The 16,111-nt window shown below is 34.7% G+C and overlaps 1 long non-coding RNA gene across 1 annotated transcript in view; it reads right to left on the bottom strand.

Annotated features, from left to right (window-relative positions):
• LOC122812284 overlaps nucleotides 1–16,111 on the bottom strand; it is a 582,921-nt gene that overhangs the window by 89,157 nt on the left and 477,653 nt on the right. The window lies entirely within an intron of this gene.

The raw sequence follows: 16,111 nt of genomic DNA, 5'->3' as shown, positions 1-16,111 counted from the left end.
CACCTCCTTTCATAAAGTCTTCCATTCTGCAAATTCAATTCTCATTTACAGAAGTTGCTCCCTGGCAGAAACACAAAAAGGCATGTCTTTAGGTCCTCTTCCTAAGGAAATGGATAGTGCTCCTGGCAAATGTCTGTGTCAACCATTTCAGGTATTGAGTAAGTGAGGAATTTAGGGCTGTGAGTGGAAAAGACAGGAAGTCAATGTGAAGAGTGGAGAAAACTTGAAAACAAAAATGTTTTGTAAACTAGCCATTTAACCTCCACACACTCTTTCAGTAACATTTATGTTTTCTTATTTGTAATGTGTTATATGAGGCAATTCTGTCTGTAGTCCTTGACCATTCAGATATATACATAACATTATTGGCTTTCAAATTGTATTAGATAAAAGCAAGGAATCAGTAATGATTTTGTTGTCCTTTATGCATGTCTGTGGACAAATCCCTTCTGACAGGATGTGTGTCACATACTTTTGCAAATATTAATGGATATATGCATATTCTTAATCTTTTACATATGGATGTGTCTTTTACAGTAAATCTTACACAAAAATTATGAATTGCAAAACAACAAAATGCAGTGTATAACAAATGACATTTGGGGCAATAAGAAGACATATAGTCAACACAGTACGAAATGACAGCAGAAAAAGCTGTTTTTCAAAAAAACTTGTGTTGGTGTGCATATGTCTAAAACTATAGCTCCAAAGTTGCGTCTATAGGAACACCTAAATCTAAACAAGTATATTTGTAAATCAGCAAGATGAATGCAAATCAGTGTGGAAATGAGCATGTTTTCAAAATGGTATGCAACTGATAGGACCATTTTACATTACTTTTAATGAGTAAATGTGGCTAGCCACGCGAAGGTGAAGGTGAATTCTGTGTCATTTTCTTCCTTGCGAACAATCTTTGTGCAGTACTTTTTACATTTGATTGTACAATGCCAAATATTGCTTTCCCATAATCATTTAAAAATGCCTTTTTCTGCTTAACACCTGATAATAAAATATAAAGTAAAATATTTCAGATCCACTCAGTGGAATCTTTTCCTTTTCTCATCTGCTTTTGTTTTACTGCACAAGGGGTGGCTACCACATACTTTACAGCCTTGTATTCAATGATACAGCGTACCACACACAGAAGGGTTTCATTGGTAAGGTAGAATTAACATGTCTATTATTTATTTATGATTTATGTTATTTATTGTTATTTGTTTACTAGGATAGTCTAACTGAGGAGTGTCCTTTTCAGCAGAGTCCTGGTGGGAAAAAGTTCTATTATATGGACATCAGGGACATCATTTGCATTGTTTCATCAGTTGCAGTCAGTTTCATTCATGGGTTACAGTTCCGTTATTCAGTTTTCCTTGCCATCAGTTAAGACATCAAGTAAAACAAGATCGGTTGCACAAAAAAGGGGGTGGTGTCACTGTAATGTATAAACAGAATCTTAATATTCACATCCTAAACTTATCAGCCCCCTCTAATTGACAAAGAAGAAATAATCTATACCAACCTCAAAGTAAACCAAGACAAGACCATTAACATAATAGGATGCTACTTCCCTCATGGCAACAATATCCCTCAACTAGAAAGCCTCCTCAGCTGGGTAAATCATCACCTTCCACAAGAAATGATAATATTAAGTGATTTTAATATAGACTGGCTATCCTGTTCCAACCACCATCCAGCCCACCATCTAAATCTTCATGTTTTTTTCCAACTTATCCAGACACCCACCAGAATAAATAAGAATTCCAACAAGCATTCTACTCTTGACTGGATACTAGTCAGCAAGAGCCCCCAATCATACACAGCTGGCTGCCTACCAGACAGCCTCAGTGATCATACCTCAACCTTCCTACTCAAAAAACACATATATCAGGCTAAACCCATTACCTATCAGCAAATACATAATAAAGTAAACTTTAACCCTGACAACTTCATCTCAGCCCTAAAAAACTGCAACTGGACTTCATTAAAATACCTCAACCTTGAAGATGTTGTCCAATTTTTCAATACCACCTTCCTTAAAGTCCTAAACACCCATGTGCCCACAATATTTACTAGAGTTAAAGCCCAGTCCTCCCCATGGCTACAACAAGCCACTAGATCAGAAATGAAAATCTGAGATAGAGACTGGAATCACTGGCACAAGACAAAAAGCCCTTCTGATAGACAGAAATTCTGTGAATTACATAACAAAGTCACAAAATTAATAAAACAGGACAAAATCCTATATTACCAGTCTGCCCAGAACTCCACCCAAAACAACCCTAAACAATTCTGGTCAACCATCAACTCCATCCTCCACCCAGGAAAAGTAGAAACCCCTCCACCAAGCAAAACAAACTCCTCTGAGAGCATTGCCACCTCTTTCAACACTCATTTCACACAATCTGTTCTATCACTAGCAAAACAAAACAACCCCTCTCCCCTGTCCTCTCCAACTACACCTAGTAACCTGCCCACTGCATTCACTTTCTCTCCTATCCCTACCTCCAACATAAAAAACAAACTCTTGTCGAAACTAAAGCCCACAAAACTAGCAGCTGACAACCTCCCAGCTGAGTACCTAAAAACTGCAGCTGAAGCCCTAGCCTTCCCAGTTGCAATCCTGATTAACCAATCTTTATCTGAAAGCTATGTCCCTTCACAATGGAAAATATCCCACATTATCCCCCTCCACAAAGGTGGGTCCTCCACAGAATTCACCAACTACCCGCCTATAGCAATTTTGTCTCCTCTATCAAAAATACTTCAGAGATGCATTCACCCTCAGGTTCTAGGCTACCTCCTTGCTAGCAACCTCCTGTCTAACACACAACATGGTTTCTAACCATACCACAGCACAACCACTGCCTTACTTGCTTTCACTAATACAATCCTTCAACATAAAAACAATGGTTATTTCAGCTCTGCAACTTTCCTAGACCTATCTAAAGTGTTCGTCATGGTCTCTCATAAACAACTCATCGCTGTCCTCAATACTCTATCCTTCTCTCAATCTGTCACAAACTGGTTCCAGAGCTACCTGACTGACCTCCATCAATCCGTTGTTTGGCATAATGATATACCCCCCCCCCCCATCCTTGGACCCTTACTCTTCTCCATATTCACTAATAATCTATACTCTGCTACCAAACAGGACACTCTCATACAGTATGCAGATGATTCCACCATCATCTGCACAGCCCACTCCCTACCTGAACTTCAAAAGACCACACAGGAAGCCTTTTCCTAAGTTGAAACTTGGCTTTCAGATGCACAATTAAATAGTTAACCCAAACAAAACAAAACTGCTCATTTTCCAACCCACCAAACACCCACTGATTTAATATTAAAGCCAATGACAACACCATTATCCCCCCAACAGACCACACCAAACTACTTGAAGTTGAAATTGACAATAACCTCAAGTTTGGCATCCACATCTCGTTAACCATAAAAAAGTACACAAAAAACTAGGAGCTTTATACAGAAATAAGCAATTCCTCACCAAAACAGCCAAGATTTCAGTTGCAAATAGATGCCTTATCTCCACCCTACTCTATGCCTCTCCAATATTTACCAACCTAAGGCAAAGTGAGTTAGGTAAACTCAAAGCTTGCTACAACAAAATATCAAAGTTTGCCACTGGTGCAAACTACCATCGCCACCACTGCACCTCACTTACTGAACTAGGCTGGCTAGAACACCCTCATCTCCTTCAATGGTACCAGCTCTCACTCAAACACAAACTACTAAATCATCCTCTAAAAGTCCCCTCCCTCCAAAATCTATTCCAACCTTATCATACCACCAGACCACTATGCTCCAGCAACAAAAATCAATTACAGGTAACTAAAACCAGGAACTCTGCTGGAGAAGCTCCCTTTGCCTACTCCATGGCAAAATTATGGAATACCCTTCCTCACACTATAATGTCTGTGTCATCACGCACTAACTTCAAAGCTGCTCTACAATCTCATCTAAAAGAGCACTGGACATGCCTCTGTAACAAACTCTAACATCTCTACCCCAACCTCTCTAATCCCTTTCTTCCATCCCTCTAACTACCTTGGGTTGCAACGAAATACATTGCTTGTAAACGTATATCTCAGCTGTAATCTTAGCCACTGTTATTCAAGGGTAATAGCTGCTAGCTCAGCTATTAAAATACTTGTTAGTCTTTATGGCACCAATGATATACGTGTTGCACCATTTAACTAAAAAATTTAATTTTGAATTATAACTGTTTACTACTATTGTTAAACAAAACCTACCTGTACTTCTTGTAACTTGTAATTAATTGTTGTTTTTATTGTGGAGCTTTTCTCCCTGGACCTCCGCTGAAAAAAGTATCTGTGTCCAGTCAGATTTTCCCCATCAACAAATGTAAATAAAATAAATAATAATCAGCTACATCCTTTAATAAAAGTTATGATTAAAAATAGTAGTTGCATGGGTTTGTTCATGAGTATTTTTATTAAGATAGTTAGAGCAGCCCAAAGAAAGCTCAAGTAAGGAGCGGAAGAGGCACGAGGAAGATAAGGAAGATGAGATGGTAGAGGGTGTAGTTGTGATAGTAGTGCATTAAGTTTTGTGCAGCAGAGAATTATGGGACAAATTCAGATAGCTATACTAGTACCAGTGTAACTGGGGGTGTTACTGGTGCCAGACCATTAAATATCACTTGGTGCTTCAGGTGGCATTTGAAGTCATTCAGGTTGCAGACTGTTCTTAAGTGGAATGGGATGGTATTCCAGCTATTCCAGCTATTAGCAATGCAGTGCGAATATAGGGAGTATCCTGCAATATTGTTAGGTTTAATTATGAAGAGTATGATTTGTCAGTGGAGCATAGAGGTCTCTTAGTAATATAAGGTTGAATGATGGAGTGAAGAGATAAGAATTCTTCAGGGTTGTGAAGAAGCTTGAAGATTTAATTAATTGTGAGTACAACACACAATTATTTAGTTTGAGCCATTTTTGTTGTTTTAGAGAGAGGCAGTGATCTGATTTATATTGTTGGTTGGTTGCAACTGTGCTTCTTTATTTTAACATTGTTCTAGTTTGGCTGCTAAAGTGGAGTTGAGATTGGTTAGCACAGCAAAGGCATTTAATAGGGTGGTGAGAAGAAATGAATCATGTTTTGTGTGGCAGAGTCCATAAGGTTGTGTTTTACTCTATAAAGGCAGCCTAGCTTTTGGTATGTCTTCTTTATGGCTTAGACAACAACAGAATCAATTAACCACACACCAACGAAAAGATGTAAAAGACGATCCCAATAAGTGCACTCTTTCCTCCGTGTAAAAAGATTTATTGCGGACACACAAAAACACAAAATCCAAAATGCAAGTAAAGAAAAGTTAAGCGCTTTCACTCACTATGTGAGCTTCATCGGAACACTGTTGTACACTATAAATTCATTTAAATATACAAGTTTGGCGCCAAACAGACCTCCATTATGACGTGTACTTAAAGGTACAAAATGTCACATAATATTCATGCTTGTTCCTTTTTTAAAAAAAACAGTATTGTAACACTCCTTGGGGAATGTATATATATTTTTATAAAATCTATATTGTATGTTTAAAAAGCATATCAAATAAAAAACATTGTATGTAATACCTTATAAAATGACATTTGCAAAGATGTGGAATATATATGAGAAACACTATTAAATTATGTATATATATAAAAAATATTTTATATGTTAAAACATTATAATTAATCTACGATTCAATGACACTGGTCTGCAGATTATGGCTCATAATTTTAAAAACTAAATAAACAATATCAAATGCTGCTGGGAGTCTAATAAACATTTGATGTTCAATTTTGAATATATCACATTCAACCTTGAATAACCTATGATATTCAACACATTCAACTGTAATTGCCCTATCCATAATAAATCGATGAAATGTAAAAATATATTTCACTAAATATATTCATGATTAAAGCACATGTCTAAATGAATATGTGCCTATTACCTATCTGTTTTCCATTTCCAAAATTGGTTTACAAGAAATAAAATAATTTAAACCAGGTGGATTAGTTGCGTCCAAATACAATTGCCACCATATTTCTTTGAAATTCAGCAGTTTCTTAGTGTCCCCTCCTTTCGGGTTATTGCATATGATATCTAATATAGCAAATTTAAATATATGGTCATACCCATTTTTTCTACGTGTCTGGAAAGTGCATTGGTAGCATCTTTTTTGTTATGCTATAAGTATGGTCATATATACGCTTTCTAAAATTTCTCTCGGTCTTACCAACATAAAAGCTTGTACATGCCCCACACGTTGCAATGTATATTACCATCTTTGTGTTACAGCTTCCCTTTTTTGGTCTAACCACTTGTTTGTAATCATTGTGAATACACATTTTATTCACTTCTAGAATGTGTTTGCATTGGTTACATGCTCCACATTTTCTTTCTCTTCTCTGGGATTTTTTGTAAGATTTTCTTAATATTATCCCCCATCTTATACACTATTCCTGGTCTACTACCCACAATTTCTTTAACATTGGAATCAGAATATAACAAATACCAAAATTTGTTCACTATGTCTATTATTTTATCAGATAAGGGACTGTAACATAATATTAATGCCCGTTGATATCCCAATGTTTCTACTGTATTATTAGAATTAAAATTAAATATCTAGATAAATGTTTCAGTGTATTCAAAACTTATAAAAATAACATATATAATTTTAAGATGTAGTACATCACAGATACATCACAGGCAATGATAATGATATTATATATATTGAACATTGAATGTGTCATTTTTAGACTTTTAGTCGTCTCATTTTCAGAATGGTCTCACAGACAACTTCATATTCAGGCCCAGGAGAAATCTGACCTGAATCTCATAATCAAATTTTTTCTCCCCTCTGTGTGTGTCCTGATGAGGGACCACACTCTAGTACATGTCTGGCTAAGGCATTAGAGCACAGGCAAGGTAAACTATATGTGTTGACATACACTAATCTTTTGAGGTTCTCTTATTTTTAAAAGTGAAAGTAGGTTTATCACCAGGTAGTGTATTGTGGATGTAATGATGCAGATCATGATATGATAGTCACACCTTTCCATAAATAAAAATAAATAAGTCCAAACGCCTATAAAGAATGAAACTTTTCAACGAAGGCTGGTAGGCAAAAATTAATGTCATGTTCCCACTGAACAGGTTGGCAGAACTATTGGCACTATTAGCACAAGAAGTGCCTATATCCCTCTGTAACTGTAAAATATCATTTAGAATATGAATATGTAGAGTACAAGATGTAACAATGTAGATGTAGACAATAGGTCACTGTGGAGGTACTCACGAACACGTGTTATATAACGCTCTAAACCATATCTATACCTTTTGGTTGGTATGACAGTGAATATTTAACACATCCATAGTAACTAAAGATATATCAGTGTCCATATGTTGTTCCTTCAGATGTTGGTAAAGATCTATTTTATTTTTTTTTTCGGAGCCATGGCAGAAAGGAGATTGCTATCATCGATGATAAATTGTGTATGTCTTAAAGAAAGAATACTTTGGAGCAGTGACTACCCGGACGGGCCATGCTAGGAGGACGGACACACGACGCTCCATCGAGATGCCCTTCAACAATGTGGAATTGTGTGCTGACTTGCATCCCTGGAAGGTTATCCTTCCAATTTTTATTATATTAGATTTTGACTGTCTTGAAAATGTTGCTTCAGTTTCTGACTCCACTAACCATGCAGTCATGTCACACAGTGCAACAATAGAAGCACTAGTAATTGTACATCTGATGATAATATTGTTTCGCATGAATTAGATAATAATAATGGCACAAACCAACTTAGTCCAGTAGAAAATAAAGTAAGCCCTTTAGATACAGGAGTTTCACGAGTTACTAAACAATCTGCTTCTAGCATACCTCACAATATAAACAAAGAAAGGAAGAAACTTAATTTTTAATTTTTTCTCTATGTATTAACATCACATGAGAAATCAGTATTGTTAAAAGGTCTATCTTTCATACCCAGTTATGCAGATAGGGATATATGTATAAGACCAGCTGACAAAGGAGGGTATAGTTATTATGAATACTGATACTATGTATAAAAAAAATGTATAGTAGCTGAGTGTTTGAACGCTCTCTATCAGCACAGGCACAGATTTAGTTTTTTTCACATAGATAGTACACCTAGAGAACTTTGAATCTACTTCATAGTAAATTATTGATTCACCTTCCCAAGATACAACATTACACAGAACACATTGGATCCGACCGATAGTGGCAGGAGAAGGGATGGGTTACAGAATCAATATCCATTTTAGAGAATAATCTTAGACCCCATTGTCGATCAGAATAGATATATTCTCAAGGACACACGACAGTTCTTGTTAGATCTTGAGTCTACCACCTCACCATTAGTTTATTTTGTGTCTACATACATCTTGTACTCACATCACTTATATTCTTCTATAGGAAATGTTTTTTTTAGAGGAGAGGGCGTAGCTATGGAGGGGCTTCTTGTGCCAATAGTTACGCCTAACCTGTTCATGGCTGAGTGGGAACATGAATTTTTTTTTTTTACCAGCAGCCTTCGAAAAAGGTTTCATTCTATAGACGCTTTGTGGACGATTTATTCCTTTTTCATCCCATCATCTACTACCACTACTAGCCATAGTTTCTTTAGTGATGAAACAACCACCACCCCCTTTTAGATAAGCTTTTTAGTGAGAAATTACCTGGAGGACCTCTCAACACAGGAGTAGGGGGAAACCCTGTCACATGAATACTTTATTTACACCGCTAAGTATGCATCCCCCTATGTTTTGAGATAAACCTCTGGGTGATAAACTTACTCAAAATAAGAAAAATAAGAAGATTATTAATAAAAAGATTATTATGTGCAACATCACCCATTGCTTCAGCATCAACATGTTGTTGTATGATACATTTTTTATTTTTATTAACAATTACTCCATCTTCAATACACACCCGAATTCGTTACCCAGTTCATATTTTATAATTTTTTTAAAAGGTATGTCAAACAATACATCAACACATATAGTTTACCTGCTCTGTCAGTCTTTCTATGTAGGCAAGACTAACAGGACTTTCAGGGGAGACCGAGAGAGAACATCTCTATAGGTATATTAGGGTCTGAAAAAAAACTAATGCCTTAGCCAGACATGTACTAGAGTGTGGTCACATATATATTCAATTTTAGGATTCTAGAGATCATTCAAGTTAAGCAGGGGGGGTGACATCAGGACACACACAGAGGGGAGAGAAAATTTGACTCATATATAATCCCTGGTATCAACCTGGTATGTAATGATGTGCTCCTTTTATCTGTCTATATTATATTTTTTTATGTTATTTCCATTTTTTTCTCTGAATACATTGTGTAGTTGTTTTTTGTTTGTTTTGTTTAGTTACCTTTTAGTTAATTATAACACAATATATATATATATGTATATATATTTAGAGAGAGTTTTTTTATTTCTCAATATTTTCTCTCTGCAGAGTTTTTTTTTTGACTTTGTTAATTCGTTATTTATTGCAATTGAATACACACACATTAGTTTTATCTATTGATAGCTAGTTAAGTTTTTAAGCCATTTTTATGATATACCCATCTTTTGGACGTGCTATGCTTGCATTGTGTATCGTGGATTTTTTATTATTGGATTATTGACTGTCTCTGTTGTGTCTCCTCTCCTCCTTTACTTCTTTTACCCTTTATTTTAGAATTAAAATTAGTTTTGTGGTTTATTATTCCTAAACCGAATAAGGGTTTGTATTTCTTGCCCCACTCATTGATAACATATGTCCCTACTTCATTCAACATTTTGAATGGGTATCCTCTGTCTTTGAATAACCCTTTGAAAAAATCTTGAATAATGGAGAATAAACTTGCACCACGGGCTGGGAAACAATGTTGTTTCTTCCCAGTCAAGCATTACCATGTTGGCAAATATGGGGGCACACGCCGCCCCCATTGCCACACCTTTGGTCTGCCTAAAGTGTTCTCCTTCGAAATAGATAAAATTATTTTCCAAGACCAAAGACATACATTCAGTTATAAGGCAAATCTCATCCCATTCCAGTTCAGAGTGTTTGCGGATACTGTTGGCAAATGCATCTAATCCAGCTTGTTTAGGGATGCATGAGAATAGGTCAATTACATCTATTGTAACGAAACAATTTTCATCCTTCCAATAAGTTGAATGATACATATTCAAAAATTCCCACGAGTCTTTAACCATATGTGTGATTTTTTTATAAACATGTTTTAACAAAATATCAATATATTTACCTATGGGGTATGTCTTTGCTCGACTACCTGACACAATTGGTCTAAATGGGGGGTTATTAACATACCCCATTGACATACCCCATTCTCCATTATTCAAGATTTTTGGATGACATACATTTAATATGGGGTGGGACTAAAGATGAATTGGATAGTTTCATTGAATTTTTGAACAACAGCAGTGAATATTTAAAATTCACTTATTTATATAGTTGTGAAGGTATAGCCTACCTTGATACTTATATATATATATATATATATATATATATATATATATATATATATATATATATATATATATATATATAAAGACAAAGGTGAATTGAAATCCAAAATTTATAGGAAAAATACATTTTCCAATGATTATTTAGCTTACGACAGCTGTCATCCTATTAGGTTAAAGCAAAATATATTCAAGGGCCAATGTATTCGTGCCTCTCGGATGACATCTGATTATAGAATAATGAAGGATGAAATTGAATATATAACTGGGTTATTCAAAGACAGAGGATACCCATTCAAAATGTTGAATGAAGTAGGGACATATGTTATCAATGAGTGGGGCAAGAAATACAAACCCTTATTCGGTTTAGGAATAATAAACCACAAAACTAATTTTAATTCTAATAATACAATAGAAACATTGGGATATCAACGGGCATTAATATTATGTTACAGTCCCTTATCTGATAAAATAATAGACATAGTGAACACATTTTGGTATTTGTTATATTCTGATTCCAATGTTAAAGAAATTGTGGGTAGTAGACCAGGAATAGTGTATAAGATGGGGGACAATATTAAGAAAATCTTACAAAAAATCCCACAGAAGATATGAAAAATAAGCAGAACATGAATAGTATTAGCAACAAGGTCCCCTTGGAAGGCACAAGAAAATGTGGAGCATGTAACCAATGCAAACACATTCTAGAAGTGAATAAAATGTGTATTCACAATGATTACAAACAAGTGGTTAGACCAAAAAAGGGGAACTGTAACACAAAGATGGTAATGTACATTGCAACGTGTGGGGCATGTACAAGCTTTTATGTTGGTAAGACCGAGAGAAATTTTAGAAAGCGTATATATGACCATACTTATAGCATAACAAAAAAAGATGCTACCAATGCACTTTCCAGACATGTAGAAAAAATGGGTATGACCATATATTTAAATTTGCTATATTAGATATCATATGCGATAACCCGAAAGGAGGGGACACTAAGAAACTGCTGAATTTCAAAGAAATATGGTGGCAATTGCATTTGGACGCAACTAATCCACCTGGTTTAAATGATTTTATTTCTTGTAAACCAATTTTGGAAATGAAAAACAGATAGATAATAGGCACATATTCATTTAGACATGTGCTTTAATCATGAATATATTTAGTGAAATATATTTTTACATTTCATCGATTTATTATGGATAGGGCAATTACAGTTGAATGTGTTGAATATCATAGGTTATTCAAGGTTGAATGTAATATATTCAAAGTTGAACATCAAATGTTTATTAGACTCCCAGCAGCATTTGATATTGTTTATTTAGTTTTTAAAATTATGAGCCATAATCTGCAGACCAGTGTCATTGAATCATAAATTAATTATAATGTTTTAACATATAAAATATTTTTTATATATATACATAATTTAATAGTGTTTCTCATATATATTCCACATCTTTGCAAATGTCATTTTATAAGGTATTACATACAATGTTTTTTATTTGATATGCTTTTTAAACATACAATATAGATTTTATAAAAATATATATACATTCCCCAAGGAGTGTTACAATACTGTATTTTTAAAAAAGGAACAAGCATGAATATTATGTGACATTTTGTACCTTTAAGTACACGTCATAGAGGAGGTCTGTTTGGCACCAAACTTGTATATTTAAATGAATTTATAGTGTACAACAGTGTTCTGATGAAGCTCACATAGTGAGTGAAAGCGTTTAACTTTTCTTTACTTGCATTTTGGATTTTGTGTTTTTGTGTGCACGCAATAAATCTTTTTACACGGAGGAAACAGTGCACTTATTGGGATCGTCTTTTACATCTTTTCTTTATGGCTTGCTGAAGGTGGAGATAAAATGTCAGGTGGTCACCTTTAATCACACCTAGTAGTTTGATGTGGGATACCAGATCCACATTGGTCTTGTTGAATGACAGTATGCGATGGCTTTAGATCTAAGCATTAGCTGTGCATGCAGTTGAAGTAATGCTTTCTCTGACGTTTATTTTCATTCATTCATGCACAAACAGAACAGCACTCACCAATGAAGATCATAGTACTCTAAAGGAAACGTAAGGCCCTAGGAGGAATGCTAGGCAAGTAATCACAATGGCCATAAAATGCTTAGCCATACATATCTTTAAGTAAGCCCTCCAAATGTCTGCATGCTGTTTGACAGGCATTAGGCTACCCTCTCCTCCTGCAATGGCAATCCAAGATCAGAGCCCAAATAACATTCTTCAGGTTGCATTATTTCAATCATGCACATATAAGGAAATATCAAAGCCATGGTGATCTATATTGCTTACCCATCAAACCATACAGCAAATTGCATTTTTAAACGTAAAATAAAATGAAATATTTACTTGCTGATATTTAACTATAACATAGCCAGAGATATCTCAGCATAGCATTTGCAAAACAATCAAAATCAGGCTGTTGTTGGCTGCTTCTTCTTTACTCTCTTTCTTTCACAGATGTATCATTACGGTACAACTGATTTAATCTCTGTGCGCTGTGCTGCGCTCACCTCCAATCAATTATCGCAGAACAGCATGTCAAATGATCAACACCACCATGTCACTGTATATTGTTTCTAAACAGTACACCTTATTAAATTTGCTAGCTAGTAAAATGCAATATATGTCATTTTCATATTAGGCTACAACTTGTCATGGTCAGGTATGATAACAAAGCATTTGCCAAAGATTCATTTGCCATAATGCTTCTTATTGCATACTCACTACATGGTCAGGTATGATAAAAAGCATGTGGCAAAGATTCACTCTCCATAATGCTTCTTGTTGCATACTCACTACATGGTCAGGTATGATGAAAAATGCATTTTCCAAAGATTCATTTGCCATAATGCTTCTTGTTGTATACTCACTACACAGTCAGGTATGATAAAAAAAATTTGCCAAAGATTCATTTGCCATAATGCGTCTTGTTGCATACTCACTACATGGTCAGGTATGATAAAAAAGCATTTGCCAAAGATTCATTTGCGATAATTCTTGTTTTATACTCACTACATGGTCAGGTATGATAAAAAAGCATTTGCCAAAGATTAATTTGCCATAATGCTTCTTGTTGCATACTCACTACACAGTATATCCAATGATGTATGCAAATCTGTAAAATAAAGTGAGCATTTGCCTTGATTGTTTTAGCTATAACTTTTCACTGTGTAGTGTCCCAGAGTACCTTTTTTTTCAGGAAATAATGATTTGTTGCTGTAGTTTGCTTTCCTAGTAAAAGATTTATCAAATTTTGTTTGCAATGTGTAAAAATAAGGTAAAATATTCATCTTGCATATGTTTTGTGGGGTCTATTTCAGTAGACTGAAATACCACTTACCCAAAATTCAGATAACCCAGACGAAAAGGCCAGCAGCACAAGAACATCGATGCCCCTGAACACTGGCTCATCATTCCAGGTAAATAAACGCTTGTCCATCCTGTCAAACTTTGCCTCTTACCCTGCTGCAGTCTGATCTTGGATCTGGTATATTTAGTTGAGGGGGAGGGGGGCACACACCACACATAAGTGGGTATTGGGGGGGGCAAAGCCCCTCCACGTTGATGGGTTTGGTTGCATTCAGTTTCATTTGTGTTTAAGGATGGCCAAGCGTTTATTTACCTGGAGTGGTAAGTCGGTGTTCCAGGATGTCTGTGTTCTCATGCTGTTGGCCTTTTCTTCTCGGTTATCTGAATTTCAGATAAGTGGTATTTTGGTCTACTGAAATAGACCCATTTATTGACACCTTGTCACTATCAGATATCACAGAACAGTTCAAAAACTCAAGTTTTTTTCTGTATTTTGCTCTTCATTAATAAAGAGTGCATTAAATGATACCAGTAAATGTAAAAAAGTTTAATATATTTCTCTTGCTTTTATTTGACTCTTACTGCTCAGTGTTGAGCAGCACTTGTCAAACAGTGATAACCATTTTGCTGACTATTGCTTTTAATCATCTTTCTTTACTTGTGCATTAGTTGAATAAAGTAATTGCAACTATTCTGTGATATTTCACTGTTCCCAATCAGGTATGACAGAATACCACTTGTCAAACTTTCAAGATCATTCTGTTGTATAATGCCTACCATTATATCACTTGACTGCTTCATCAAGCAACAGTAACTGTGCCTTACAAGTCAGCATTAGATATTGGTATTTTATTTTTCTGGGTCAGCCCTGCAAAAATGCAAACACAATGAAGTATTATGATTAATGAGCTCAGGTTTAGAACTCTGCAAGGAATTTACAAGGCATTTTTGCAGTGTGATTTAATTTTGACCTTTTAAATGTTCAGCACTTCCAAAACACTGTATTATGGCTAAGTAGTTTAACATCTAGATGTGCACTCACATGTTTTTACGAAATATCTGGAGATATTCATAAGTCTGAGTGACTTAATAAGATGACAGCAATACTGACAATAAAGGGGAAAGTACCACATCATTTGAGAGATAGCATTCTACACATCTATCACCTTGGGGGTAATATATCTATCTATCTATCTATTTATATATGAAATCTATTTATCTATCTAGCTATCTATATCTATATATATATATATATATATATCTATTTCTCTCTCTCTCTCTCTGTATATATATATATATATATATATATATATATATATATACATTAATATATACAGAGAGAGCTACATCTTTGTATATATATATATATATATATATATATATATATATATATATATATATATATGGCTCCCTATCATATTATTGAAATGACACAAGACCAAAATGTAAACTCACATGATGAAAACAATGAAACGTTAAAATGAAGAATGTACACATAAGTGAAGAGTTCTAACATTGAAACAAGCAAGGAACATCTGAATGAAGATTGTGTTACAGTGATGATCGGGAAATTCACCCTTTTTCCCACAGTTTAAATGAAATAAAATGAATTGCCACCAAAGCCAAAGTTATAAAATTGTTAAAAAATTAAAACAAATTATTTTATTGTTTGCGTATCAGGATTCAACTCAGAACAAACCAAAAGAAGTATATCCAAACACGCTTATCCAGAACACTAGGACTCCACAAAACGTTAACCAGATAATTCAGTATAAGTAGTATTTATTGTAAAAATCACAGATTTAGTGCTTTCATCAACTCAAAATGTTGACTTCATCAGAACACTTAAAACCTACCAATAGTCCATCTTATACTGTTAGATTTTGGCACCAAAAAGTCTAAACCAATCTCCACACAGTAATACATTTAAAGACATAGTTTATTCTAATTTTGCTAAAAATCAGAATCAATGCTTAATTAATTCAATCAGATTCATCTTAAAAGTGAAAAATAGATGTAATAAATAAATACTTCACAATATCAACATTCCTATAATACAAAAGAATTAATGCATATAAAAACAAAATAACATATAACAAAATTCCTTTAATGTCTGATATACTCATATTCATAGTTTAGCAAGTAATTTAGGTTTAGTAGGTATACTGTCATTCATCAGGTGCAGTCTGGATTTATTTTGATTTTTTTTTTTGTTTTGTGTCTTCCTACC

Source organism: Protopterus annectens, chromosome 9.part0 (genome assembly GCF_019279795.1).
Source record: "Protopterus annectens isolate FY-2018-M chromosome 9.part0, PAN1.0, whole genome shotgun sequence".
Classification (NCBI taxonomy): domain Eukaryota; kingdom Metazoa; phylum Chordata; order Ceratodontiformes; family Protopteridae; genus Protopterus; species Protopterus annectens.
The sequence above is the reverse complement of the archived record's forward strand: the minus strand, read 5'-3'. Positions and strand labels throughout refer to the sequence as shown.